Source organism: Hemitrygon akajei, chromosome 13, assembly GCF_048418815.1.
Source record: "Hemitrygon akajei chromosome 13, sHemAka1.3, whole genome shotgun sequence".
Classification (NCBI taxonomy): domain Eukaryota; kingdom Metazoa; phylum Chordata; class Chondrichthyes; order Myliobatiformes; family Dasyatidae; genus Hemitrygon; species Hemitrygon akajei.
This window is the reverse complement of record NC_133136.1, coordinates 94,931,906-94,959,821: the sequence shown is the minus strand read 5'-3', so window position 1 is coordinate 94,959,821 and position 27,916 is coordinate 94,931,906. Positions and strand designations below refer to the sequence as shown.

Below are 27,916 nucleotides of genomic sequence, written 5' to 3'. Positions count from 1 at the left end.
GGTTCATATATTGGATTTGTTCACCTCTTCAGGGTTGTTGTTTTTTTCTCTCTTTTGAAAAAGATCCCTGTTACCATCTGCTAGCTGCCAGCTCCCTCAGTCACTTCATCCCGGGCCTGCACCATACTCACACCGCCGCGGAACGCCACCTTTTGTCCGTTATTTGGGAGTGAGAAAGTTGGCAACCCTAGGGTGCGGGGAATGGGAAGACGAGGGCGCTGCAGATGGAGTTCATCGTGAGACCAACTGCAGCTCTTTCACAGCACCGGCTTTTGTTTCGTTTCTCGTTCCCTAGTTACCCAAGAGGCGCGACCCGATTGGTGTTGGTGAAATTAATGTGTTGTGCAGGTTGATTCAATAATTGTGTGTGTTGATATGAGGGGATAACATTTCGCCATGGATTACTGCTGCTGGTAGACGCTTAGATTCTCCATATAATTCTAAAGGAAAAACAGGACATTGGGGCTTATTGTTCGAATGTAAACACACCAGAGGTAAGTACGTGCTATTAGGATACTATTTTAAAGAAAGAAAACGCTGGCTTCATAAAGTAATAGGTTTGGCTGGGATCGTGCCTCTTTTCCGTAGGAGTCTGCGGAGATTCGGCATGACATCTAAAACTTTGACAAATATTTATAGATGTTTAATGGCTGCATCACAGTCTGGTGTGGGAACACCAATGTTCTTGAACGGAAAATCGTAAAAAAGGTAGTGGATTCGGCCCGTTACATCACAAGTAATACACTCACAGCGCATGAAAACAGCATCCATCGTTAGATCCCACAACCATCAAGCTCTTGGACAAAAAAGATAATTATATTCTCTTGCCCATCCAGACATCCCCACAACCAATGAACACACACAAAATGCTGGAGGAACTCAGCAGGCCAGGCAGCATCACTGGAAAAGAGTACAATCGACATTTCAGGCTGAGGCCCTTCAGCAGGACTGGAGAAAAATGATGAGGAGTAGAGTTAAAAGGTGGGGGAGGGGAGGTAGAAGCACAGGGTGAGAGGTAAAACTGGGAGGGGGAGGGGTGAAGTAACAAGCTGGAAAGTTGATTGGTGAACGATACAGGGCTGGAGAAGGGGCCTGAAGGCCATGGAAGATAGAAAAGGGGGGATGAACACCAGAGGGAGGCGACAGGCAGGTAAAGAGATAAGGTGAGAGAGGGAAAAAGGGGTTGGAGAATGGTGAAGGTGAGGGGGGGCATTACTGGAAGTTTGAGAAATTGATGTTCATGCCATCAGGTTGGAATGTAAGGTGTTCCTCCAACCTGAGTGGCTATTGGCCTCTTTTCCTATGCTACATCAACAACACCCATGCAGAACTCGTCAACTTTATCCTCTTTACCTCCAACTTCCACTGTGCCCTCAAATTTATCTGGTCCATTTCCAACACCTCCTTCCCGTTCTCGATCTTTCTGGAGACAGCTTATCTACTGATGTCTATCATAAACACATGCACTCACAGCTACCTGGACTATACCCCTTCCCACCCTGTCACTTGTAAAAACACCATCCCCTTCTCTCAATTCCTCCACCTCCACCTCATCTGCTCACAGGATGAAGCTTTTCATTCCAGAATGAAGGAGGTGTCCTTGAAAGAAAGGGGTTTTTCTTCCTCCACCATCAACACTGACTTCAACTGCATCTTTTCCATTTCACGCACATCTGCTGTCACCCCATCCTTCTGCTGGAAATGTTGACTGTACTCTTTTCCATAGATGCTGCCTGGCCTGCTGAGTTCCTCCAGCATTTTGTGTGGCTCGGATTTCCAGCAACTGCAGATTTTCTCTTATTTGTTATTGGCCCACAACCAATGATCTCACTTTTAACTTTATTGTGTTTCATGTTCTCATTATTCATTACTATTTATTTATATTTTCATTTGCACAGTTTCTTGTCTTTTGCACTGTAGTTGATCTTTCATTCATCCTTTTATAGTTACTCTTATGTAGATTTGCTGAGTTTGCCCATAATGTTGTTTAGATTAGCTTTGATTGTCACTTGTTAATCAAAACATACAGTGAAATGTGACATTTTAATCAAATCAGTGAGGTTTGTCTCCATGCTTCTGGTGCCAACATAGCATACCCACAACTCACTAACCCTAACCCAACCCAAATGTCTTTGGAAAGTGGGAGGGAACCAGAGCACTGGGAAGAAACTCACAGCTGAAAAGGGTGCAGAAAAGATATATGAAGTTACCGGGATTGGAGGGCTTAAGTTTTAAGGAGAAAGTAGATGAGCTGGGGTTTTTGCCCTGGGATGTAGGAAGCTGAGGGCTGTCCTTACAGAGATTTATAGGTGTTTATAGTTTTTCTCCCATGGTAAGAGGGTCTAAAAGGATTTGAGAGGCAGCTTTTTCCCGATACATGGAAGTGGTGGAGGTGTGTATAATCACCATGTTCTCTACATGGATAGAGAAGGTTTTTAGGGATATGGACCAAAGGGCTCTATTCGATAATTTGGTTAGCATGAACAAATTGGGTTGAAGAGTCATTTTCTCTGTTGTATAGCTCAGAAAATCTATTACCTCTGTAGATGGCCATAGATTTATTGAGTTATGCAGTACAGAGACTAGAGCTAGAAAAACCCAACAAACCTGAATCTGATGAATGTTGAAGGCATATAAAAATATTCCTATATTCATCAATCATCTGAGGAAGTTCTGCACAATCTGAGTGAGATATGGAAGTCAGTCAACTGACAAAGAAGATGAGGTGACTTTAGTAGAAAACCTCAAATCCATCTGAGATGCACATATGTAATTAATTGCTCAATTTCGTACAGTCTGACCTCAGTGCATGATAACCGCAGGGGTTGGTGTTGGGACTGCTTCTTTTTATGCTATATATCAATGATTTAGATAATGGCTTTGTTGTCAGGTTTGCAGATGATATGAAGATAGGTGGGGGGCAGATGCTGTTGAGGAAATAGGTAGGATGCAGAAGGACTTAGATTAGGAGAATGGGCAAGAAAGTGGCGAATGAAATACATTGTTGGAAAATGCATAGTTATGCACTTTGGCAGTAGAAATTAATGTACAGACTATTTCTTAACAGGGAGAAAATCCAAACATCTGAGATGGAAAGGGATTTGGGAGTCCTTATGCAGATAGAGTTGGTGATGAGGAAGTCAGATACAATGTTAGTTGTATTTCAGGTGGTCTAGAATACAAGTGCTGGGATGTGATGCTGAGGCTTTATAAGGCATGAGTGAGGCCTCACCTTGAGTATTGTGAACAGTTTCGGGCCCCTCATCTAAGAAAAGATATGCTGGCATTGGAGAGGGTTCAGAGGAGGCTCACAAGGATGATTCCAGGAATGAAAGGGTTATTGTATGAGGAATGTTTGATGGCACTGGGTCACTGGAATTTAGAATTTAGAAGGATGATGGGGGGGTGGGTGGAAATCACGTTGAAACCTTTTGAATGTTGAAAGGCCTACAGAAGATGCCTACTGGTTGTTGATAGAATAACAGCTTTTTGTAGCTGCTGCTTTGAAGTTTTCAACTTGTTTTTAAATCTTGCTTTTAAACGTAAAACTGCTTTAATATGAGGGCTGCCAAAGGTACTAAGAAAGAAGAGGACCCCCCTCTTCGTTGGAACGTTGGAATCTATTATGGAGTTGCTTCGGAAACATAAAAAAGAATTCTCTGAGGAATTCCAGCAGAAGTTCCAGCAACTCAGCTCTGAAATTAAACAAATTAATGTAAAATTTGACTCTATTCAAAAAACCTTAAGTGAACATGATAAACGATTACAGGAGAATGAAGATACTCTGACGATTTTGGATGCAAAAATTGAAGACCTGCAAACGCTTTGTGAAAAACAGTCAAAATCTAATGAAAAATTAAGATAGAAGATTATTGACTTGGAAAAAAGAAGTAGAAGAAATAATCTATGAATTCTGGGTCTTGAAGAGTTAATGGAAGGTAATCAGCCAACGGAATTCTTTGCAAACTTCTTGCCTAAATTATTCCCTAAGATTTTAAAAGCTCCACCTAAGATTGATCGAGCTCATAGATCGCTCTTGCCCAACTTGCTGTAGGAGAGAGGGTGATAGTCTGTCTTTATGATTTTCAAACAAAAGAACTTTTAATTTGTGAATCCTGCCGAAGGGGTATGATTGATTACAACAGTCAGAAGGTCAGAATTGTCGATGATTATTCACCTGAGGTGATGAATGAGCGCTTCAAGTTTAAAAAGGTTATGTTGGAACTGTATAACAAAGGTTTCTAAGCTGTCTTTCCATTACCCTGCTGGGCTTAGAATTATCTTGAGGGATGGTTCTCGGAAATGGCCTTGTTTGACACAGGAAGCCCAAGAATTTTAGATGCAGAAGTCTACTGTTTAATATCTTTCTACATGAATAATTGCTTTTTTTACTTTTGATATGATATGCCTTTTGTAGCTAACTCTCTTCTTGAACTCTTTAATGCTTTACTTAGAAAATAAGATTTTAATGTGTTAATACCTTGTGTGTTAATATGTTTTGAATTTTGATATGTTTTAAAAAATATTTTATATTATACTTTTTTGGAGGTTTTTTTCCTTTCAATAACGTCTAGTTGGCTTTTTTAAAATTTAATCTAGTTGGAACGCAGCTAACCTTGAAAATTTATTTGGAGCTAAACCAGTAGGGTTTTTTGGGAGGGTAATGTCAATCGGTTTAGCTGTTGACTGTCTATTGGTCGACTTTCTGACTTTGGGAGGTGGGTGGGGGTTGGGTGTTTTCTTTTCTGGGAGCTAGTTTGGTCTCTTAGCCACATCTGTTGCCTGGTTACTTTATCTCAAAGTTCATTGTTTGGATTTAATATACATTTCAGTGGTTACTATTCTAACCTTTCTTTTAAGTAGTATTAAAAATGGATCATACTATTAATTTATTTAGTTTTAACGTTAAAGGATTAAACCGCCCCATGAACCGGAGTAAGATATTTACCTATATTAAAAAACTTAAGGTCCCAATTTTTTTTTACAAGAAACTCACATTCGTAAATGTGATAATTTACGCCTCTTCAGTGTTGGCGCGTGGCCAAGTGGATAAACCATCGGTCTAGTGATCTGAAGGTCACTGGTTCGAGCCTCAGCTGAGGTAGCATGTTTGTGTCCTTGAGCAAGGACACTGCTCTGCGACGACACCGGTGCCAAGCTGCTTGGGTCTTAGTGCCCTTCCCTTGGACAACATCGGTGGCGTGGAGAGGGGAAGGCTTGCAGCTTGGGCAACTGCTGGTCTCCCATACAACCCTGCCCAGGCCTGCGCCCTGGAAAACCTTCCAAGGTGTAAATCCATGGTCTCATGAGACTAACGGATGCCTATTAGTCGTTGGAAAGGAGGACCCATTCCTCCTTTCAGGCTAAGTCTAGGGGTGTTTCGATTTTTATGGATAATACAGTTTCTTTTGTTCAACATAAGGTAGTGTCTGATACCAATGGGCATTTTGTTATAGTATCAGGAAAATTAGATAATGAATTAATGGCATTTGCTAATTTGTATGCCCTGAATATAGATGATCCAGGGTTTTTTGAGCAATTTTTTTTTTGCTTCTAGCTGATTTAAGTCTTTACTCTTTGGTCTTGGGTGGAGATTTTAATTGTTAACTTGACCCAGTTTTAGATCAATCATCTTCTAATAAATCAGCCTAGTTTATTCAATCTTTTCTAATGAAATATGATATTGTTGATATCAGGTGTTTCTTACATCCAATAGATAAGGAGCATTCATTTTTTTCCTATGTCCGTCATACGTATTCCAGGATTGATTATTTTTTTATTGACAGCCTATTAATTTCATTAGTTCGATCCTGTGAATATAAAGAGATCGCTGTTTCAGATCATGCTCCTGTGTTTTTATCTTTAAATCTCCCTGGTTTCCTTCAGATAAACAGATTTTGGTGTTTTAAACCCAACTTTGCTATCAGGTAAGGATTTTTTAAAACTTTTGGAGAGACAAATTATTTTTTTGAAGAGAATATGTGGGAAGAGACTTCTAGTCTTATTATATGGGATGCCTTTAAGGCTTATATTAGAGGTCAAACTATTTCTTATACTGCAAATATTAAGTAAAAAGCTAACAGAGAATTGAACTAGCTAATCAGTTGAAACAATTAGATAAAAAGTATGCCTTGACTCCAGAACCTGCTTTATATAAAAGGCGTGTTGAAATTAAAACTATATATGATCTTCTTTTAATATATCCAATTGAAACTGAACTCCTTAAAGATCAAAATCAACTTTAGACGTACAAACAAGCTGGATGAACTCAGTAGGTTGGGCAGAATCCGTTGAAACGAGCAGTCAACGTTTCGGGTCGAGACCCTTCATCAGGACTAAAGAAGGAGGGGAGAGGGGCCCTATAAAGAAGGTGGGGGGAGGATGGAAAACCAATCAGAGGAAAGATCAAGGGGTGGGGGAGGGGATAGGCAGGAGAGGTGAAGAAGGAATCTAAGGGGAAAGCACTATGGGTAGTAGAAGAAGGCAGAGTCATGAGGTGATAGGCAGCTAGAAGAGGAGACAGAGTGAAGGTGGGATGGGGGAAGGGAGAGGGAGGGAATTACCAGAAGTTGGAGAATTCGATGTTCATACCAAGGGGCTGGAGACTACCCAGACGGTATATGAGATGTTGTTCCTCCAACCGAAGTTTGGCCTGATCATGGCAGTAGAGGAGGCCATGTATGGACATATCCGAATGGGAATGTGAAGGAGAGTTGAATTGAGTGGCAACCTGGAGATCCTGTCCGTTGTGGTGGACAGAGCGTAGGTGTTCGATGAAGCGGTTCCCCAATCTGCGTCGGGTCTCGCTGATGTAGAGGAGGCCGTACCGGGAGCACCAAATGCAATAGATTACCCCAACAGACTCACAAGTGAAGTGTTGCCTCACCTGGAAGGACTGTTTGGGGCCCTGAATGGTGGTAAGAGATGAGGTATAGGGACAGGTGTAGCACTTACGCTTGCAGGGATAAGTACCAGGTGGGAGGTCTGTGGGGAGGGACGTGTGGACCAGGCAGTCACAGAGGGAACGATCCCTGCGAAAAGCAGAGAGGGGTAGAGAGGGAAAGATGTCCTTAGTGGTGGGGTCCTGTTGAAGGTGGCGGAATTTGGGGAGGATAATATGCTGGATCCGGAGGCTGGTGGGGTGAAAGGTGAGGACAAGGGGGACACGGTCCCTGTTGTGGTGACAGGAGGATGGGGTGAGGGCTGAAGTACGGGAAATGGAGGAGATGCGGGTGAGGGCATCATTGATGACAGCGGAAGGGAAACCATGATTCTTTAAAAAAGAGGACATTTGGGATGTCCTGGAATGGAAAGCCTCATCCTTGGAGCAGATGCGGTGGAGACGGAGGAACTGGGAATAGGGAATAGAATTTTTGCATTTGGCAGGGTGGGAAGAGGTATAATCAAGGTAGTTATGGGAGTCAGTGGGTTTATAGAAGATGTCAGTGGACAGTCTATCTCCAGAGATGGAGACCGTGAGATCGAGAAAAAGGGAGAGAAGTGTCCGAGATGGACCAAGTGAATTTGAGGGCTGGGTGAAAGTTAGAGGCAAAGTCAATGAAATTGACGAGCTCAGCATGGGTGCAGGAAGCAGCACCAATGTAGTCGTCAATGTATCGAAGGAAAAGTTGGGGAGCAGTACCAGTATAGATTTGGAGCATAAACTGTTCCACATAACCCACGAAGAGGCAGGCATAGCTAGGGCCCATGCGAGTACCCATAGCTACACCCTTTGTCTGGAGAAAGTGGGAAGAGCTGAAAGAGAAGTTATTAAGTGTGAGTACCAGTTCTGCCAACCAGAGGAGTGTGGTGGTGTTGGGGAACTGGTTAGGTCTATTGTCCAGAAAGTAACGGAGGGCTTTGAGGCCTTCTGGATGGGGAATTGAAGTGTATAAGGATTGGACATCCATTGTGAAAATGAAGTTGTCAGGACCACCGGGGAACTGGAAGTTATTGAAGAGGTGGAGGGCATGGGATATATCCCGGATGTAGATAGGGAGGGACTGAACTATGGGTGACAAAATGGAGTCGAGATAGTCAGATACAAGTTCGGTGGGACAGGAGCAGGCCGAAACTATAGGCCTACTGGGACAGTCAGGCTTATGGATCTTGGGGAGGAGGTAAAAGCGAGCAGTGTGGAGTGTGGGAATTATGAGTTTTTTGGCTGAGGATGGAAGGTCTCCTGAGTTGATAAGGGCAGTGATGGTACAAGAGACAATGGTTTGATGTTTTTTGGTTGGGTCCTGTTCCAGGGGTAAGTAAGAGGAGGTGTAAGAGAGCTGCTGTTTGGCCTCACTGAGGTAGAGGTCCGTCCGCACGACCGCTACGGCACCACCTTTGTCTGCAGGTTTGATGGTGAGGTTAGGATTAGTGTGGAGAGAGTGGAGGGCAGTGTGTTCAGAGGGAGTGAGGTTGGAACAGGAGAGGGGAGTGGTGAAGTTGAGATGGTTGATGTCTCGGTGACAGTTGGAGATGAAACGATCGAGTGCAGGTAGAAGGCCCGGTGGGGGTGTCCTGGAGGAGGAGGAGGGCTGAAGACTGGAGAAGGGGTCATCAATAGGGGGAGGGGAATCCTTGTTAAAGTAGTAGGCTCGGAGATGTAGGCGACAGAAGAAGAGTTCAGCGTCATGCTGGGCAAGGATCTCACTGAAGTGTGGATGGAGGGAGACAAAAGTGAGGCCCTTGCTAAGCACAGAACGCTCTGCTTCAGAGAGGGGAAGGTCAGAGGGGATGGTGAAAACATGGCAAGGGTTGGGGCTGGGGTCAGAGGAGGGTAAAGAGTGGGAGGTCTCAGGAGGAAGAGGGGGGTTGGGATGATCATGGAGAGCGGGCTGAGGAGAGGATGAGGGATCAGAGGGATGGAGGGGAGATGAGGGGTGGAGGGAAGGTTGGGAGTCACGGGGAGGATGGGGGTTGTAGAGGAATAAGACGAGCGGTAGAACCCAGCGGCAGTAAGAGCGGTCCCGGTCTGGATAGGGTCAGGATCTCGGTTCGAGCTGGATCTAGAGCTATGGGTGTCAGAGTCTGTGGCCTGCAGGGCGCCAGAACTGAGGTCCGAACCAGAAGCGGGTGAGTCCATGGCGTGCTGGGGGCTGATGCTCATGTGCTCATCTGCAGTGTACTTTGTGTTTACTATTCATTACTCCACTGCGAAGTCTCTTCGAGGTATGCCTACCTTGAAGAAGTTTAAATCTTCTCTTCGACGGGAGTTCAGTGAGACCCTTTCTCACTGATCACCCTCTGTTATCTCCGCCTTTCTTCGACTCTTTGATCATGTCTTGACACAGACACGGTATCACAGCCACGTCTCATTTTTGGGAACATGTCTCCACCGCCGTCTTCTACTGCAGGGATTCCAGCTCCGGTTCCAGGCCTCCCAGTTCGAGCTCAGCGAGGATCCCTGGTACCGCCGTTTTGTTGACTGTTTCTCCCCCCGCTGCTCACGCCGGATTCTCTGAGCCACGCTTACCGCCATGTGGAGATACCTGTCTCTCTCTCTCTCTCTGCCACCACTGCGGGCCTCGCTCTCCACCGTCTGCCGTGGACCTCTCCTACACTTCATTCTCTGCTGGATTCACGCCTCCAACTGCCGTTTCTTCTCCTTCCTCGCATCCAAGAAGGATCACAAGCTCGCCCGCCTGCCCATGTCTGGGAAGCCGTGGTTCCAGTCGGGGTTAGAGTCCGCGGCAGATGGGTCTTCGGCCTGCCGGCCTCAAAGCCCTCCGCTACTTTCTGGACAATAGACCTAACCAGTTCCCCAATACCACCACACTCCTCCGGTTGGCAGAACTGGTACTCACACTTAATAACTTCTCTTTCAGCTCTTCCCATTTTCTCCAGACAAAGGGTGTAGCTATGGGTACTCGCATGGGTCCCAGCTATGCCTGCCTCTTCGTGGGTTATGTGGAACAGTCTTTGGTCCAAATCTATACTGGTACTGCTCCCCAACTTTTCCTTCGATACATTGACGACTACATTGGCACTGCTTCCTGCACCTATGCTGAGCTCGTCAATTTCATTGACTTTGCTTCTAACTTTCACCCAGCCCTCAAATTCACTTGGTCCATCTCGGACACTTCTCTCCCTTTTTCTCGATCTCACGGTCTCCATCTCTGGAGATAGACTGTCCACTGACATCTTCTATAAACCCACTGACTCCCATAACTACCTTGATTATACCTCTTCCCACCCTGCCAAATGCAAAAATCGTCCCATAGTGCTTTCCCCTTAGATTCCTTCTTCACCTCTCCTGCCTAACCCCTCCCTGCTTCCCCTCCCCCACCCCTTGATCTTTCCTCTGATTGGTTTTCCACCCTCTCCCCCACCTTCTTTATAGGGCCCCTGCCCCCTCCTTCTTTAGTCCTGACGAAGGGTCACAACCCGAAACGTTGACTGCTCGTTTCAACGGATGCTGCCCGACCTGCTGAGTTTATCCAGCTTGTTTGTACGTCTTGATTTGACCACAGCATCTGCAGTGTACTTTGTGTTTAGAAGTCAATTTTATATTCATGGAGACAAAACAGGTAAATTATTGGCTAACCAGTTAAAAACCTTTATAGTTAAATGGCAAATTAAAGAAATCTGTAAAGCTAATGGCCATTTAGAACTGACCATTTAGAAATAAACGATACCTTTAGAGAATTTTACTCTAAACATTATAGTTCTGATTCTCCTAAAGAGGTAATACTGTTATGAATAATTTCTTAGATCAATTAAACATCCCTACACATTTTGATGATAACTGAAAACATTTGGATCAATCTATTTCTTATGAGAAAATTGCAGAGGCTGTATGTTCATTGCGCTTGGGGAAGGCTCCGGGTCCTGATGGTTTTTCTGGAGAATTTTATAAGGCTTTTTCCTCATTGCTTATACCTCATTTATATTTAGTCCTTTTGGATTCCTTTAAGTTGGGTAGGTTGCTACAATCTTTTTATGAAGCTTCTATTTCACTTATTCTTAAAAACAATAAGAACCCAACCGAATGTTTGTCATATAGACCTATCTCCTTACTTAATGTTGACACTAAAATCCTATCCAAAGCTCCGGGTTGTAGGATTGAGAATAGTTTACCACCTAATATTTCTAACGATCAGACTGGATGTATTAAAAATCAATATTCCATTTTAATATTCATTGTTTATTAAATTATTTATTCTCCTTCTAAAGAGATAGCGGAATGTGTGATATCCTTAGACGCTGAGAAGGCCTTTGATTGGGTTGAATGGAATTACTTATTTAAAACCTTAGAAAAATTTAATTTTGGGCCCGGTTTTATTCAATGGATTGAATTACTTTATTTATCTCCCTCTGCTCGGGTTCTTACTAACTCTCAGAATTCCAAACCATTTAAACTTCAATGTGGAACTAGACAAGATTGTCTAGTTTATTATTATTATATTAAGATTATAAGGATATATATATTAATATATAAGGATAATAAGATTATTATACTTTCATTATCGTTGATTGGCTGAATTAATTCTATTAAAATGAATATTTTGCCTGAATTTTTATACCTTTTTCAGGCCTTACCGGTTTTTATTCCTAAATCCATTTTTGGTTCTCTTGATTCTATCATACCTTCATATATATGGAAAAATAAACACTCTCGACTCATCTTCAAAAATCTAAAAAGAATGGAGGTTTAGCTTTACCAAATTTTAGGTTTTATTACTGGGCAGTCAATATATGGAATCTTACGTTTGGTTATATTATATTAACCGAGAGGACTGTCCAGTATGGGTTTCTTTAGAAGCTAACTCTGTTAATAAATTTTCTATCTTCTCTCTTCTCGGATCCTCAGTTCCTTTATTTTTAAGAAAACTAACTGATACTTTTGTAGTTAAACATACTTTGAGGATTTGGGTACAATGTTGAAAATATTTATTGAGATTTTCTCTGTCAAGTCCCATTTTTTTCTAACTTTTTTTTAAGCCTTCTATGACTGATGTAATTTTTAAAGATTGGGATAGACTGGGTATTACATGCTTCCAGGATTTATTTGTTGGAGGAAGTCTCTTTTCATTTGAGCAGTTGTCAACTAATTATAGCTTACCAAAACCCCACTTTTTTCAATATTTGCAAATTAGAGACTTTCTACATACATTTCCTAAAAGTCCTGATAAGAATTTTTTAGATGTAATTTTTAATTTGAAACCTTTTCATAATGGATCAATATCTAATATTTACAGTATGTTGTTGGGAATGAGAAACGTTCCTTTAGACAAAATTAAAGATCTCTGGGAACAAGATTTACAGACTTCAATTTCTGAGGAAACTTGAAATGAAATTTTTAAATTGGTTAATACCTCATCGTTGTGTGCCCGTCACTCCCTCCTACAATTTAAAGTGGTTCATAGGGCCCACATGACTAAGATAAGCTGTCTTGTTTTAATTTGGATATATCTCCCTATTGTGACAAATGAAGCCTCTCCATTGTTACATTAATTCATATGTTCTGGACAGGTCCGAGTCTTGAAAGATATTGGAAGGAAGTACAGGCAGTCCCGGGGTTATGAGCGAATTCCGTTCCTGAATCCGTCTTTAAGTTGGAACAGGTACATCCGGTATTATTTAGAGTCAGTTAGTCAAACGTTTGTCTTAGTATATAGTATACATGTTACCTTTCTATGCATATAAAACATGTAAGAAATGTATGTATTTCAATAATTAAACCACTGAGTTGCTTAGTAATAATTGTAGCTTTCAGCGGGGCAGGGCCTTTCACATGCTCCATTATTCTCACTTTATCCTTTACCTGTATCCTTTAAAATTGTTCCGATCGTTGACCGACTGTAGCCTAACACTTTTCCAATGAATGATGGAGTTTCACCTCTTTCGGATTGCTTTATTATTTCCACTTCATTTTCAATGGCGATCGTTTTCTGTCAACAGAACAGAAAACTGCAGATTCAGCAGCAGCCATGGGTCCTCTGCTGCCCTGGTTCCTAAAGTCCACCACACTGAGACAGGTTAAATGGGACAAGTGCTGACTCAAAAAGGGGGAGGGGGTGAAAGGCTGAATCCTGCTGAGAAATATTTAAGCCAAATACAAAGTTACACACTCAACACAGTATTAATGGCAACGACTTAAAATGGTGGACAGCGTTGTGATCTGACTTAAAATGGCGGATGGCGTTCTCCTCACTCTGTTCATAAGTATGAGTGGTTTGTAAGTCAGACGTTCGTAACTCGGGGACTGCCTGTATTTCAAACTTTTTCTGCACTTTTTAAAGTAAATTTTAAGCCAAACCCTTTGACTGCCTTATTCAGTATTGTTGGAGGAAAAGATATTATCTTGGAGACACCTGATTTGCACATTTTGGCTTTTATTTCTCTTATAGCTAGGAGGGCATTGTTGCTTAGGTGGAAGGATGTTGCTCCGCCTACTCATGCTCAATGGCTAAATGATGTTATGTCATGCTTAAATTTAGAGAAGATTCGTTGTTCAATTTCTGAATCAAGACAAGACTTTCTAACACTGTGGGGACTTTTTTTGAATTACTTTCAAAATCTTTGATTTGTTATCAAGTACAGATTTTGGCTAATAATATGTTTTACTATTTGATAAGAATTTTTAGTTTCCTTTTTTTCTTTACCAAACAGCTTTTCTTGGTAGTGGGTTTAGAATTTTTTTGTATAATAAAATTATTACTTTTCAATATTACAATTAATTTAATTTACATGAATATGGGGTAATGAGACTATAAGTGTGATTCACATATATTGTAATTGATATATGGTATACATCCTCCTGTACTCTGTATTCTTTTTTGTAAGAAATCAATAAAAATATTGGAAAAAAAAAGGCCTAGATGGAGTAGATGTGGAAAGGATGTTTCCCATGGTGGGGAGTCTAGGACAAGAGGGCACAGCCTTAAGATAGAAGGGCATCCATTTAAAACTGATATGGAGAAATTTCTTTAGCCAGAGGGTGGTGAATTTATGGGATTTGTTGCCATAGGCAGCTGTGGAGGCCAGGTCATTGGGTGTATGTAAGGCAGAGATTGATAGGTTCTTGATCAGACGTCGCATCAAAGGTTATGGGGAGAAGGCTGGGGAATGGGGCTGAGGAGGAGAAGTAAGGATCAGCCATGATTGAATGGTGGAGCAGACTTGATGGGCCAAATGTCCTAATTGTGTTCCTATGTCTTATGGTCATATGGTTTACTCTTATAGGATAAATACTCTTAGCACATTCCCTTATCCAGTCTTCCACATGTTGCTTAAAACCTCCATGAATTTGGCATTTTGACACTGATGTGTCAAAGTGGAAACAGATCCTACAAAGTGACCTATATATAGGCAGCCAACAATCCCAGGGGATCATGGGTGTGCACCTCTGGTGGTCTGAGTTAAGCAGTGTTTGCTGTGACTGTGTAGTCCAATGCAGAAGTGACAGTCCTTGCCACACAGTGTACAGCAAAATGCTGAGGCAGCTCTGATGTCTTGGGCAGCTTGGGCACGGAGTTTCCTCTCCTTGCTGCATCAGACTGGTCTTGAGATCCTTCTTCACCTCTTGCTTCCAGGCACATCTGTCTGAGGTGAGTGACTGCCTTGTGTTGGTGCTAATACCGAGGGCCTTGAGGTTACGCTTGCAGGTGTCCTTGAGCACAGCTGGGGTCTTCCTGTTGGCTTCTTTCCAGACTCCAACTCCCCAAAGAGAGGATCCTTTGGTATGCACCCATCTGCCATGCGCAAGGTGTGGCCTACCCAGTGCATATGCCTCTGTCTGAGGAAGGTGAACATGGAGGTGATGCCTGCTGTCTCGAGTTGGTAACCTTGTATTTCAAGGTAATACCAAGTATGCATCTGAGGCAGCACAATTGGAAAGTGTTGAGTCGCTGCTCTTGTTTTGTGCGCAGTGTCCAAGTTTTGTTGGGGTAGAGCAAACTGCCCAATGCACACCTGGACTTTGGTGTTCATGGTGAGTCTGTTGCTGGCCCAGACTTGCATAGTCAACCTTGCGAAGATTGTGGCTGCTTTTCCAATGTGCTTGTTGATCTCGCTTTTGAGTGACTGACAATCCGAGATTGTGGAGCCTGGGTATATGAATTTGTGGACGACTTCCAGCTCATAGTCAACAGTGGTGATGGATGTCTTGCCCTGTGATTTCTTCAGGCTGATAGTCAGAATGAACTCGTGCAGGCTTCCGCAAAGTGGGTCATGAGATCTTGTAGGTCCTGCTGTAAGTGAGTTGTGACAGCTGCATCATTGGCAAACAGGAATTCTCTGAGGAGGCTGACCTACACTTTGGTCTTTGCTCTGAGTCTTGAAAGTCTGAAGAGGTTTCTGTCTGATCTGGAACGGAGATCAATTCCCTTAGTGGCCTCCCCAAAGGTGGACAAGCAGAGCTGCAAAGAAGATGCTGAACAGCATCTGAACAGTGAGGACACACCCCTGTTTTACCCTGCTGAGGATGTTAAAGGACTCTGATGTGGAGCTGTCGAACACTATGCTCCCCTTCATGTTGACATGAAATAACCTGATGATACTGAGTAGGAGTGCCAATCTTGGCAAGGATCTCAAAGAGGCCCTTTCTGCTCACAAGGTCGAACTCCTTAGTAAAATCGATGAAGGCAGTGTTGAGTGGTTTCTGCTGTTCTCTGCACTTTTCTTGCAGTTGTCTGAGGGAGAAGATCATGTCGATGGTGGACCACTCAGCTCTGAACCCGCACTGAGACTCGGGATAGACCCTTTCGACGAGCAGCTTGAGCCTCTTCAGGGCAACTTGAGCGAAAAGCTTCCCCCCAACACTGAGAAGAGAGATGCAATGATAGTTGAACCTCTTGCCCTTGTTCTTGTAGAGAGTGGCGATTTTTGCATCCCTCGTGTATTGGGATACACTGCCTTCTCTTCAACACTGGCAGAGGATTTGGTGCAGTTCTGGGATGAGGGTGCCCTTGGCATATTTGTGAACCTCAGGAGGGATGCCATCTTTTCTTGATGCTTTCCCAGAAGAAAGTGCTTCCAGTGCCTCGCTGAGTTCCTCCAGTGTGGAGTCTACAAGTTCAATCATGGTGGGCAGAGGTTCAATGGTGTTCAGAGCTTCATCAGTAATGACAGTCTCTCTGGCGTACAACTCTGTAATGTTTGACCTAGCATTCCATCTGTTGTGTTCTGTCCTTGATGACCTCTCCCGTTGATGACTTCAGTGGCGTAGTCTTGCTCTATAATGGACCAATGGCTCGCTCGATTCCATTATACATTCCTCTGATGTTGCCAGTGTCAGCATCTTCCTGGATCTTGTAGCAGAGCTGGAGCCAGTAGCCATTGGCACACCACCTGGTAGCCTGTTGAACTTTGTTCCGGGTAGATCGGAGCTCTTCTCTTCTCCTCAATCAGAGGCAACAGCACTTCAGAGTGGGACTCAAACCAGTCAGCAGACTTGTCTGTCTTTTTTCCAAAGGTGGATAGCGCAGTTTTGTAGGTGGTGTCCCCCAGGTTTTCTCATCTCTTGCTGACATTGGTTTTGGGAGAGCAAGGCAGAGCTTCCTCCAGGGTTTGCACAAAGTTGGCTATCTTTACAGGATCACGAGTATTGCTGGTGTCAATGCTAAAGTAATCTAAATTAATTATAAATATAAAATACAAAATAATTGATTGCTTAAGTATTCAACTGCTGGGGAGTCAGTATTGTGGAAAAAGAACATTTGGAGCAACTCTGCAAAAACATTATTGATAAGCACAAGTCAGTAGATAGATACAAGAAAATTTCCAAGGAACCAACTATCCCTTAGAGTACAACTGTCAAAAATCAAGAAATGGAAAGAAGATGGCACAGCTGTAAATCTGCGTAGAGCAGACTGTCCTCAAAAACTGAGTGACCGTGCAAGAAGGGGACTAGTGAGGGAGCCCACCAAGGGACCCATGACAACTCTGGAGGATTTCAAGCTTCAGTGGCTGAGCTGGGAGAGACTGCATACATTAACTGTTGCCTGGGTGCTTCACCAGTCCCAGCTTTATGGGAGAGCGGCAAAGAGAAAGCCACTGTTGGAAAAAAAAACTCACATGAAATCTCAGCTAGAGTTTGCCACAAGGCATGTGGGACTCTGAAGTCAGCTGGGAAAAGGTTCTATGGTCTGAAGAAACCAAAATTGAGCTTTTTGGCCATCAGACTAAATGCTATGTTTGGCATAAGCCATGCACCGCACGCCATCAAAAGTGCACCATCCTTACCATGAAGCACAGTGATGTCTGCATAATGCTATGGGGATGCTCACTGCCACAGGCCCTGGAAGGCTCATAAAGATAGAGGATAAAATGAATGTAGCAAAATACAGGGAAATCCTGGATGAAAACCTTATGCAGTTTGCAAGAGAACTGCGGCTTGGGTTAAGATTTCTTTTCCAGTAAGACAGTGCCTCTCAAGCATAAAGCCAAAGTTATACCTGAATGGCTTAAAAACAACAAAGTTAATGTCCTGCAGTGCCAAGTCAGAGTCCAGACATCAATCCAACTGAGAATTTGTGGCTGGATATAAAGAGAGTTGTTCACCCACGATCCCCATGCAATCTGACAGAGCTTGAGCAGTTTTGTAAAGAAGAATGGGGAAAAATTGCAGTGTTCAGTTGTGCAAAGATGGTAGAGACATATCCACACAGACTCAAGATTGTAATTTCTGACAAAGGTGCATCTACTAAATACGTGTTGAAGGGGGTGAATACTTATGCAATCAATTATTTTGTGTTTCGTATTTATGTAACCATATAACAATTACAGCACAGAAACAGGCCATCTCGACCCTTCTAATCCGTGCCGAACGCTTATGTCACCTAGTCCCACTGACCCGCACTCAGCCCATAACCCTCCATTCCTTTCCTGTCCATATATCTATCCAATTTTACTTTAAATGACAATACCAAACCTGCCTCTACCACTTCTACTGGAAGCTCGTTCCACACAGCTACCACTTTCTGAGTAAAGAAAATCCCCCACGTGTTACCCTTAAACTTTTGCCCACTATCTCTCAACTCATGTCCTCTTGTTTGAATCTCCCCTACTCTCAATGGAAAAAGCCTATCCACGTCAACTCTATCTATCCCCCTCATAATTTTAAATACCTCTATCAAGTCCCCCCTCAACCTTCTACGCTCCAAAGAATAAAGACCTAACTTGTTCAATTTTTCCTTGTAACTTAGGTGCTGAAACACAGGTAACATTCTAGTAAATCTTCTCTGTACTCTCTCTAATTTGTTGACATCTTTCCTATAATTTTGTGACCAGAACTGTACACAATACTCCAAATTCAGCCTTACCAATGCCTTGTACAATTTTAACATTACATCCCAACTCCTATACTCAATGCTCTGATTTATAAAGGCCAACATACCAAAAGCTTTCTTCACCACCCTATCCACATGAGATTCCACTTCAGGGGACTATGCACCATTATTCCTAGATCACTCTGTTCTACTGCGTTCTTCAATGCCCTACCATTTACCATGTATGTCCTATTTGGATTATTCCTACCAAAATGTAGCACCTCACACTTATCAGCATTAAACTCCATCTGCCATCGTTCAACCCACTCTTCTAACTGGCCTAAATCTCTCTGCAATCTTTGAAAACCTACTTCATTATCCACCACGCCACCTACCTTAGTATCATCTGCATACTTACTGATCCAATTTACCACCCCATCGTCCAGATCATTAATGTATATGACAAATAATTATATGTATATAATTAATTTTGATCACTTTGTAGAGTAGTGGTCACCAACCTTTTTAAGCCCAAGATCCTTTACCTTGGCCATGGTCAAAGGTGAGATCGACCCCCAGATTGATTAGTTACACGCATGTGCACTGGGGCAGATGAGACCAAAAGTAAAACCCCACAACTCGGAAGTAGAAATAATGTATAAACACCAGGGGTACACACCCTTTTTTGCACCGTGGACCAGTTTAATATTGACAATATTCTTGCCGACCAGCTGATTGGGGGGGAGGGGGGTGGTGTTAAACATGACGGGAATACAGTACAGCGATACTCAAAACAGGTTCCTTATGCCCAGTCTATTCTGCAATGTAGTTTTAGTGGCTCTCGGCACTTAGCTTCTGTCCCGCTTGCCTACGTTTTTTCTGCTCAAAAAACTCAGCAGGTTTGTCTTTAAGTGCGGGGTGCTTAGACTCAGGGTACCGAAGCAGTTTTGAGGGCTTCATTGCCTCATTAGACAGCCTCTGCCTGCCTGCTGTCCGCCACCAGACGCCTTGGTCAGGTGTGGCTGGTCGTGGGTGGGGTGAGAGGACAAGGTCAGGGCCGGAGTTCTCCGTACCGAGGCCACAGCGGTTCCAGTCCGGAGAGAGCTACCGAGCGAGGAGTGTGACAGGGCTACCCCCCTTGTAGGGTCTATTGGCCAACAGAAGTTTGTTTCAGTAGATCGCAGCACTGTAGCTGCTCTGATACTTACGGAACCCTGAGCCCGAATTAGATGGTCAGCGAATATTTTAGCACTGGGTACCCCACGAACATTCGGTATGGTGAACAGGTTTAGAGGTGGCGCCATCTGTCCATGCTCCGGGCCAGTTGCAACGGCACTTCCCACCAGCCGCGCTCCGGGCCAGTAGCATCGGCAGTTCTCGCCAGCCGCCCGAGGTGAACCAGTGATCCCTGGCGCGAGAGTATCACTGCATTTAGGTGACTGATGATCTCGCGTGGGTTCAAGTTCAACAGTGGGCGAGACATGGAATAAGGAAAGGTGCAGCTGACTCATATTGGACTTCATCCAAGATGGCAGCACAACGCAGCTTGCAGCAGCCACTCCGGAACTGGTTATCTGTTATTTGTGAAGTGGGGTGCCGTGCGCAATCATAATCGATTGAAGACGGACATGGGAGCACGGAGAAACATCGGGAAATTCCAGGAAGACCTTCTTTGTTGATGCTGCTGCTGTGAGGTCCGGGACTCTGCTGGGAAGAACAGGCCCCCAGTCTTCGGGGTCGTGTTGCCGATGGCCGCTGGCGGGGCCATCTTAATACGCTCGGCAGAGGATAGTGCTAGGAGAAGCTGTGCTGGAGGGGATGGTCATGGGAGGTTCGACAGACTCAGGTCGCTTTCAGTGTGTGCTGCGTCTGCGAGGCTGGTTTCGACGGAGCTTCCATTGTGTGCTGCGTCTGTGAGGCTGAGTCGGGCAGTGCCTTGGAAATCCATAGCGGGGGTACTCACTTCTGCCGCCGGCATGGGATGGAGAGTCTGTCGGGACCCTGGTGACTTGTGGAAACTGTGGTGATTTCTTTTAAACTTACAGTCCTTTAACATCTTGGACTATTTTTACTGTGCCCATAGTCTGTTTTTTTTAATCAATTATGCTACTGTTGGCACTGTTGTAACTATATATCGTAATTATGTGGTTTTGTGCAGGTCTTGTAGCTTTAGTTTTTGGTCTTGTTTTTGTCTGGTGGATTTGGAGCTCCTTTCCGGGGAACACGCTAGACGGTAGCGCGATATTAATACGCAGCAGCCTCTCCGGACTCTGGATTGGGGATTGCCAAACGTTACGTGGATTTTCTGGTGTAGCCTGTTTTGTCATATGCTTTTGTGATATCATTCTGAGAGAACGTTGTCTCATTTTTTAACTGCATTGCATTTGTGGTTTCTAAATGACAATAAACTGAATCTGAATTGTTTCCTTGCGGCCCGGTGGTTGGGGACCACTGAAGTACACTGTGTAAACGCAAAGTATACTGCAGATGCTGTGGTCAAATCAACACGTACAAACAAGCTGGATGAACTCAGCAGTCAGCAGGTTGACTGCTCATTTCAATGGATGCTGCCCGACCTGCTGAGTTCATCCAGCTTGTTTGTACATGTTGAATTACACTGTGTAGTGCGGGGAGCTACACGCATGCGCACTGAGCAGAAAGAACGGAACTGAAACCCTGCAACCCGGAAACAATCTCTCAACAGTATTTGTGTATTTATATTTTTTTCAGGATCTACTGGGGAAGTCTCAAAGATCGACCAGTAGATCGCGATCGACGGGTTGGCGACCACTATTGTAGAGGTTAGTTTTTACTTTAATACAAAAGAGTCTTTTTCTGCTGATCAGTGTCAAAAAGCCGAATTAAATCCACTGTGACTCAATGTTGTAAAATAATAAAAATGAAAACTTCCAAGGGGGTTGAATACTTTTGATAGGCACTGTACATTCTAAAATCAGGAAATGCTGGTAGTACTTTTGGCAATTGAAGCAGCACCGTACAGACAAAAGCAGTTGATGCTTTGGGTAAAGAATAAGAAGGGTCGTCATCAGAAATTGGGAAGCTGCAAAAGCAAGCATGTTTTAATTACAGTAGATTGGAGGGTGAAAGAAGATGGAGTTTATATGAATGTAAACCAAAGTTGCCATGGTTAAATATACTTTAGAACTGGCAGTTGGAGATGGAAGAGAAAAAAAATTAAACAGAAAGATACAGCTACATTTGTGGAGAGAAATGGAAGGAGTGGGATGAGTTACCAATAATTATTAAATTCAATATGAAGACCAGGTTGATTCTCCAAACCCAGATGAAAAATGAAGTGTTGTTCTTCAAGCTTGTATAGGGCAGTGTTGGAACAATGTAGAAGCTGTTGGCAGGTCAGAGTGGCAATTGGACAGAAAATTAAGAGATAAATCTCTTGGCAGGTAACCGAGAGCTTGGTCTCTTCTTTCTGCCTTCTCTTCATATCTGCCTACTTCCTCTTGAATATATTTGATCACTTGGTCTCCTCTGTGCTCTGTGGTTGAGAATTCCTCAGGTTTGCCAATAAAAAATGTTCTGATTTCAGTACTACACTAAATGTTCCATATCCTGAGTCAGCGACTTCTGATTCAGAATTTTTCAGCCACCAGAAACCAGACAGAGGACTGCATCCTCAGTCTAGTTATTGTTTTTTTTATTGGTTTCTATGAAATTCTTTCTCATTTTCCAAACTCCTGTAAATAAAGTCCTTATTTGCCAAAAGCCAGATCTGCTCTGTAAGTAATTTTCCTAGTAACCCTTTAAAGCATTCTCTTCATGGGAAGAATATACCTCATTAGATAAGGAGACCCAAACTGTATGCAAATCTTCAAAGTGAATTTCACCTAAGCCCTATTTTGCTAAAGGGCTTTTGCTCCTATACTCAAATCTCCTTCAAGGAAGTTTGGAGCTCCACCTTCAAATGTGTATAATTGCAAGAACCATCAGCATATTTCAGTTTAACTACTAAATATTTGAATAGCTCTTGTCTTGACAAAGATTTAGACCATAAGATATAGGAACAGATTTAGGCCATTTGGCCCATCGAATCTGCTTCGCCATTTCTTCATGGCTGATCTAATTTTCCTTTCAGCCCTTGTCTCCTGCTTTCTCCCCATATCCCTTCATGCTCTGACCAATCAAGAATCCATCAACTTCTACCTTAAATATACATACAGACTTGGTCTCCACAGCTGCCTGTGGCAAAGAATTCTGCAGATTTACTAGTCTCTGGCTAACAAAATTCCTTCTCACCTCTGTTCTAAAAGGGCGCCCCTGTATTCTGAGGCTGTGTCCTCTGGTCTTTGACTCTCTCATCATAGGAAACATCCTTTCCTCATCTATCCTATTCAAGGCTTTTTGCCATTCAATAGGTTTCAAATGAGGTCACCCCTCATTCTTCTGAATTCTAGTGAATACAAGCCCAGAGCCACCAACCGCTCTTCATAAACATCTTCGGCATAAACAACACCAAGGATCTCACATGGTCTGTACACACCGACACCTAGCTGTATGGGTCCTAATGCTCTTCCCTTGGACTACATCGTTGGCGTGGAGAGGAGAGACTTGCAGCTTGGGTAACTGCTGGTCTTCCATACAACCTGCCCAGGCTTGCACCCTGGAAACTTTCCAAGGCGCAAATCCATGGTCTGTCGAGACTTAACGGAGGCCTACACATATGCCAGCTGTGTGGTGGAAAAGGCACAACAGCGCCTTTTTCACCTCAGACAGTTTGGTATGGGCCCCTAAATCCTAAGAACTTTCTATAGGGGCACAATTGAGAGCATCCTGACTGGCTGCATCACTGCCTGCTATGGGAACTGTACTTCCCTTAGTCGCAGGACTCTGCAGAGGGTGGTGCGGACAGCCCAGTGTATCTGAAGATGTGAACTTCCCACTACTGAGGACATTTACAAAGACAGGTGTGTTTTATAAAAAAAAAAGGCCCAAAGGATCATTGGGGACCCGAGTCACCCCAGCCACAAATTGCTCCAGCTGTTACCATCCGGGAAACGGTACTGCAGCGTAAAGGCCAGCACCAACAGACTCTGGGACAGCTTCTTCCACCAAGCCATCAGACTGATTAATTCATGCTGATACAATTGTATTTCTATGTTATATTGACTGTCCTGTTGTATGTACTATTTATTATAAACTGCTATAAATTGCACATTGCACATTTAGATGGAGATGTAATGTAAAGATTTTACTCATGTATATGAAGGATGTAAGTATAAACTCAATTCAATTCAATTCATTTCATATGACAAGCCATTCAATCCTGGAATCATTACCATGAACCTCCTTTGAACCCTCTCCAGTTTCAGCACATCCTTTCTAAGATAAGGGGCCCAAACCTGCTCTCAGTACTCCAAGTGAGGTCTCAACTTTACATACTTGTTTTAACATTCTAGTATTCTTTATATGAATGCTAACATCACATTTGCCTTCCTCACCACAGACTCAACCTGCAAATTATCCTTTAGGGAATCTTTACAAGAATTTTCAGGTCCCTTTCTCTCTATTTAGAAAATAGTCACCCCTTTCCTATCATCTACCAAAGTGCATGACAATACAGTTCCCAGCATTTGTTGGAGTTGAGGTGGAGAAATGCAACATGAAAGACTGAAGAGAGTGTTGGGGCAATATTTGTTATTGGCCTTCATAAAGAATGGTTTTGTTTTAGATTCATTATAAAGCCAATGCAAGTTGACGACAAACTGGATGAGATGTTCCACAATCCCTTGAGGTTGATGGAATCAAAGGTTCATACAGGGTTGCAACTCTCACATAGCAGCACTTCAGTTAGAACTGCAACAGCTTACCTGCTCAAGTGCCCAGGGCTAGACAGGATATACCCCGAGTTACAAGGGCAGAAATTGCTGGGGTATTGACAATGATCTTCTGTCCTCCCAAGTTGCAGAAGGATAGAGGATTGGAGGATGGTATAAGCTATTCTGTTGTTAAGGAAAGGTAATAGGAATAATCCTGGGAATTATAGACCAGTGAGTGTTATTTCAGTTGTTGGCAAACTAATGAAGAGGATGCTTAGGGACAGCTTTCACAAGCATTTGGAACAACATTTGGGATAATCAGCATGGCGTTGTAAGGAACAGGTTGTGCTTCACTGAGTGAAGGTTGTGAAGGTTGTGCTTCACAAGGATGTGGCAAATTAAATTGACAAAGTTAGAACAGAATGTGGTGTGTACGTATTTTAGTAAGGCGTTTGACATAGTTCCCTGCGGTAGGCTCAGCCGGAAAGTCTTTAGACATGGTATCCATGGAAACTTTGCTGTATGGATTCAGAGAAGCACTGCCGATGTTTTGGGCCGAGACCCTTTGAACGTCGACAGCGCTTCTCCCTATAGATGCTGCCTAGCCTGCTGTGTTCTACCAGCATTTTGTGTGTGTTGTTTGAATTTCCATCATCTGCAGATTTCCTCGTGTTTGTATGGATTCAGAATTGGCTTGCCCATAGAAGGAAGAGGGTGATAGTAGGTGGAGCATATTCTGTCAAGAGTTCGGTGACTAATGGTGTTCTCCAGGGATCTGATTAGGACTCTTGTTCCTTGATTTTTAAATGAGTTTGCTGAGGAAGTGGAAGGGTTGGTTGGTAAGTTTGCAGATGATTCGAGGATTGGGGGTACTGTGGAAAATGTAGAAGGGTAGAAGGTTGTCGCAGGTTATGTTAGACTAATAGACACGATGCAGAGCTGGGCAGATGGAGTTTAGTTTGGAAAAATGTGAAGAGATGATTTTTGGAAGAACAAACTTCAAGATGGAGCACAAGGTTGGTGCTAGGATTCTTAGCAGTGTGGAGAATCAAGGACTTCTTGGGTCCAAAGTCCATAGATCCCTTGAGGTCGCTATGCAAGTTGATGGACCATAACACCATAAGATATATGAGCAGAATTAGGCTATTTGGTCCATTGAATCTCCCCTACAATCACAATGTCTAATCCATTTCCCTCTCAGCCCCAATCTCTTGGTGACAGGGTGGTTAACAAAGCCTAACAAATCTCTAAAACTGCGGTTGGACCATACTTGGAGTATTGTGTTCTGTTCTGGTCACCTCATTACTGAAAGGATATGGAGGTTTTAGCAAGGGTGCAGATTTACCTGGATGCTGCTTGGATTTGAAAATCTGTCTCATGAGGAAAGGTTGAGTGAGCTAGGAGTGAAGGAGGAAGAGAGGAGGATAGGGGTGTATAACATTAGAGTCATAGACAGAGTAGAAAGCCAGCACTGTTATACCAGGGCAGCAATGGTCAATGCCAGAGTACATCTGTTTAAAGTGAATGGATGAAAGTTTAGGGGAGGTGTCAAAGATACAGTAACACACACAAAATGCTGGAGTCACTCAGCAGATCAGGCTTTCTTTTGTTCTCTTTCTGGTGAACAAAATTTCCCCCCACACTTCCTCTATTCCTCACTCTGACTTTTTATTAATTCTCATTTGCCTGTTACTTCCCCCTGGGTTTTCTCATCCTTCCCTTTCTCCTATTGTCCACTCTCCTCTCTGATTCTTTCTTCTCCAAGCCTTGATTTTTCCCACGCACTTGGCTTCACCTATCATTTTACTGCTAGTCTCTTTCTCCTCTCCCCACCTTTTAATTCAGGCATCTCCCATTTCTATCACAATCCTGAAGAAGAATCTCAGTTTACAATGTTGACTGTTTACTCTTTTCTATTAGATGCTGCGTGACCTGCTGAGCTCCTCCAGCATTTTGTTACTTTGGATTTTCAGCATCTGCAGTTTCTCGTATATGAGATGTCAAAGGTAGTTTCTTTTTTAACACATTGCCAGGGACAATGGTAGAGACTGATACAGCAGGGGCATTGAAGAGAGTTATGGGCTGTGCAGGAGGGAAGGGTTAGATTGATCGTGGAGTTGGTTTATATAGGTTGGCACAAAATTGGGCTGGGCAGTGCTGTGGAGACATCATTGAATCCATATTTAATACATACAGATGCATGCATAACAGTGAGTGATTTTTAAAAAAGGTATCAATTTATGGGAATTTAGGGGAAAACTGAGCAACTTTGATTTAAGGATGGGGAAAACTTTAGCACCAGAATCAGTTGTACAGGATGAAACAGGCAATCCAGCCCAACTTAAGCATGCTGGTCAAACTGTATTATTGAAATAGACCTTCTAACTTGCATTTGGCACATAACCTGTAACATTTCCTGTACATGTCTCGGCACGGACTAGGAGGGCCGGAATGGCCTGTTTCCGTGCTGTGATTGTTATATGGTTGTATGGTTATATGTGTAAGGAGAACAAAATAATTGTTACTCTGGATCCAATGCAGCACAAAAAAACCACAAAAGATAAAAAGCACAATAGTAATAAAAAAGCACAATAAATATAAACATGTAAGTTAGCTTATAGACGTAGATTCATTGGGCATAAGGTGACTGACAGGAAATGGACTCGTACAAAAGCTGGATGAACTCAGCAGGTCGGGCAGCATCTGTTGAAATGAGCAGCCAATGTTTTGGGCCGAGACCCTTCGTCAGGACTGAAGAAGGAGGGGCAGAGGCCGTATAAGGAAGGTGGGGGGAGGGTGGAAGGTGCCAGGTGAAAAACCAATCAGAGGAAAGATCAAGGGGTGGGGGAGGGGAAGCAGGGAGGGGATAGGCTGGAGAGGTGAAGAAGGAATGTAAGGGGAAAGCACCATGGGTAGTAGAAGAAGACAATCATGAGAGAGGTGATAGGCAGCTAGAAGAGGAGGCAAAGTGAAAGTGGGATGGTGGAAGGGAGAGGGTGGGAATGGTGCTTCGTCGAGCGCACCACTGCTCCATCCGCCACAACAGACAGGATCTCCCGGTTGCCACCCACTTCAACTCTGCTTCACATTCCCATTCGGATATATCCATACATGGCCTCTTGTACTGCCATGATGAGGCCAAACTCAGGTTGGAGGAGCAACACCTCATGTACCGTATAGGTAATCTCCAGCCCCTTGGTATGAACATCGAATTCTCCAACTTCTGGTAATTCCCTCCCTCTCCCTTCCACCATCTCACCTTCACTGCCTCATCTTCCAGCTGCCTATCACCTCTCTCATGATTCTGTCTTCTTCTACTACCCATAGTGCTTTCCCCTTACATTCTTTCTTCACCTCTCCTGCCTATTCCCTCCCTGCTTCCCCTCCCCCACCCCTTGATCTTTCCTCTGATTGGTTTTTCACCTGGCACCTTCCACCCTCCCCCCACCTTCTTTATAGGGCCCCTGTCCCCTCCTCCTTCAGTCCTGACGAAGGGTCTTGGCCCGAAACGTTGACTGCTCATTTCAACGGAAGCTGCTGGACCTGCTGAATTCATCCAGCTTTTGTATGTGTTGATTTGACCACAGCATCTGCACTGTACTTTGTGTTGACAGGAAATGGAGTTTGTGAGTGGAGGTGTTGATCAGCCTTACTTGGGACAAGTAACTGTTTTCAGGTCTGATGGCCCTGGTGTGGAGGCTACAGAGCCTTCTCCCTGATGGGAGTGAGACAAACAGTCCATGAGCAGGGTGTCCATGTAGCAGTCTAATTGCCGTTTTCAAGATTGTGAAAAAAATAGAGGGCTGTGTGGTAGGGAAATTCTAGGCAGTTTCTAGAGTAAGTTACATGGTCGGCACAACATTATGAGATGAAGGGCCTGTAATGTGCTGTAGACTTCCATGTTTCTATGTTTTACCC

General features: G+C 43.5%; 1 protein-coding gene across 11 annotated transcripts in view; it reads left to right on the top strand.

Moving 5' to 3' along the window:
• Positions 1 to 287: 287 nt before the first annotated feature.
• map9 (microtubule-associated protein 9) overlaps positions 288 to 27,916 on the top strand; it is a 260,518-nt gene continuing 232,889 nt past the window's right edge. For 4 of the 11 annotated variants that reach the window (XM_073065101.1, XM_073065098.1, XM_073065100.1 and 1 more), the window contains exons 1-3: positions 290 to 494; positions 12,469 to 12,560; positions 20,937 to 21,007. The gene's annotated coding sequence lies outside the window, so the exon portion shown is untranslated. Of the gene's footprint in view, positions 495 to 3,919; positions 3,939 to 12,468; positions 12,561 to 20,936; positions 21,008 to 25,918; positions 26,005 to 27,916 lie in introns of those variants that run through there. The other 7 variants (XM_073065099.1, XM_073065095.1, XM_073065092.1 and 4 more) reach the window with 6 other exon arrangements.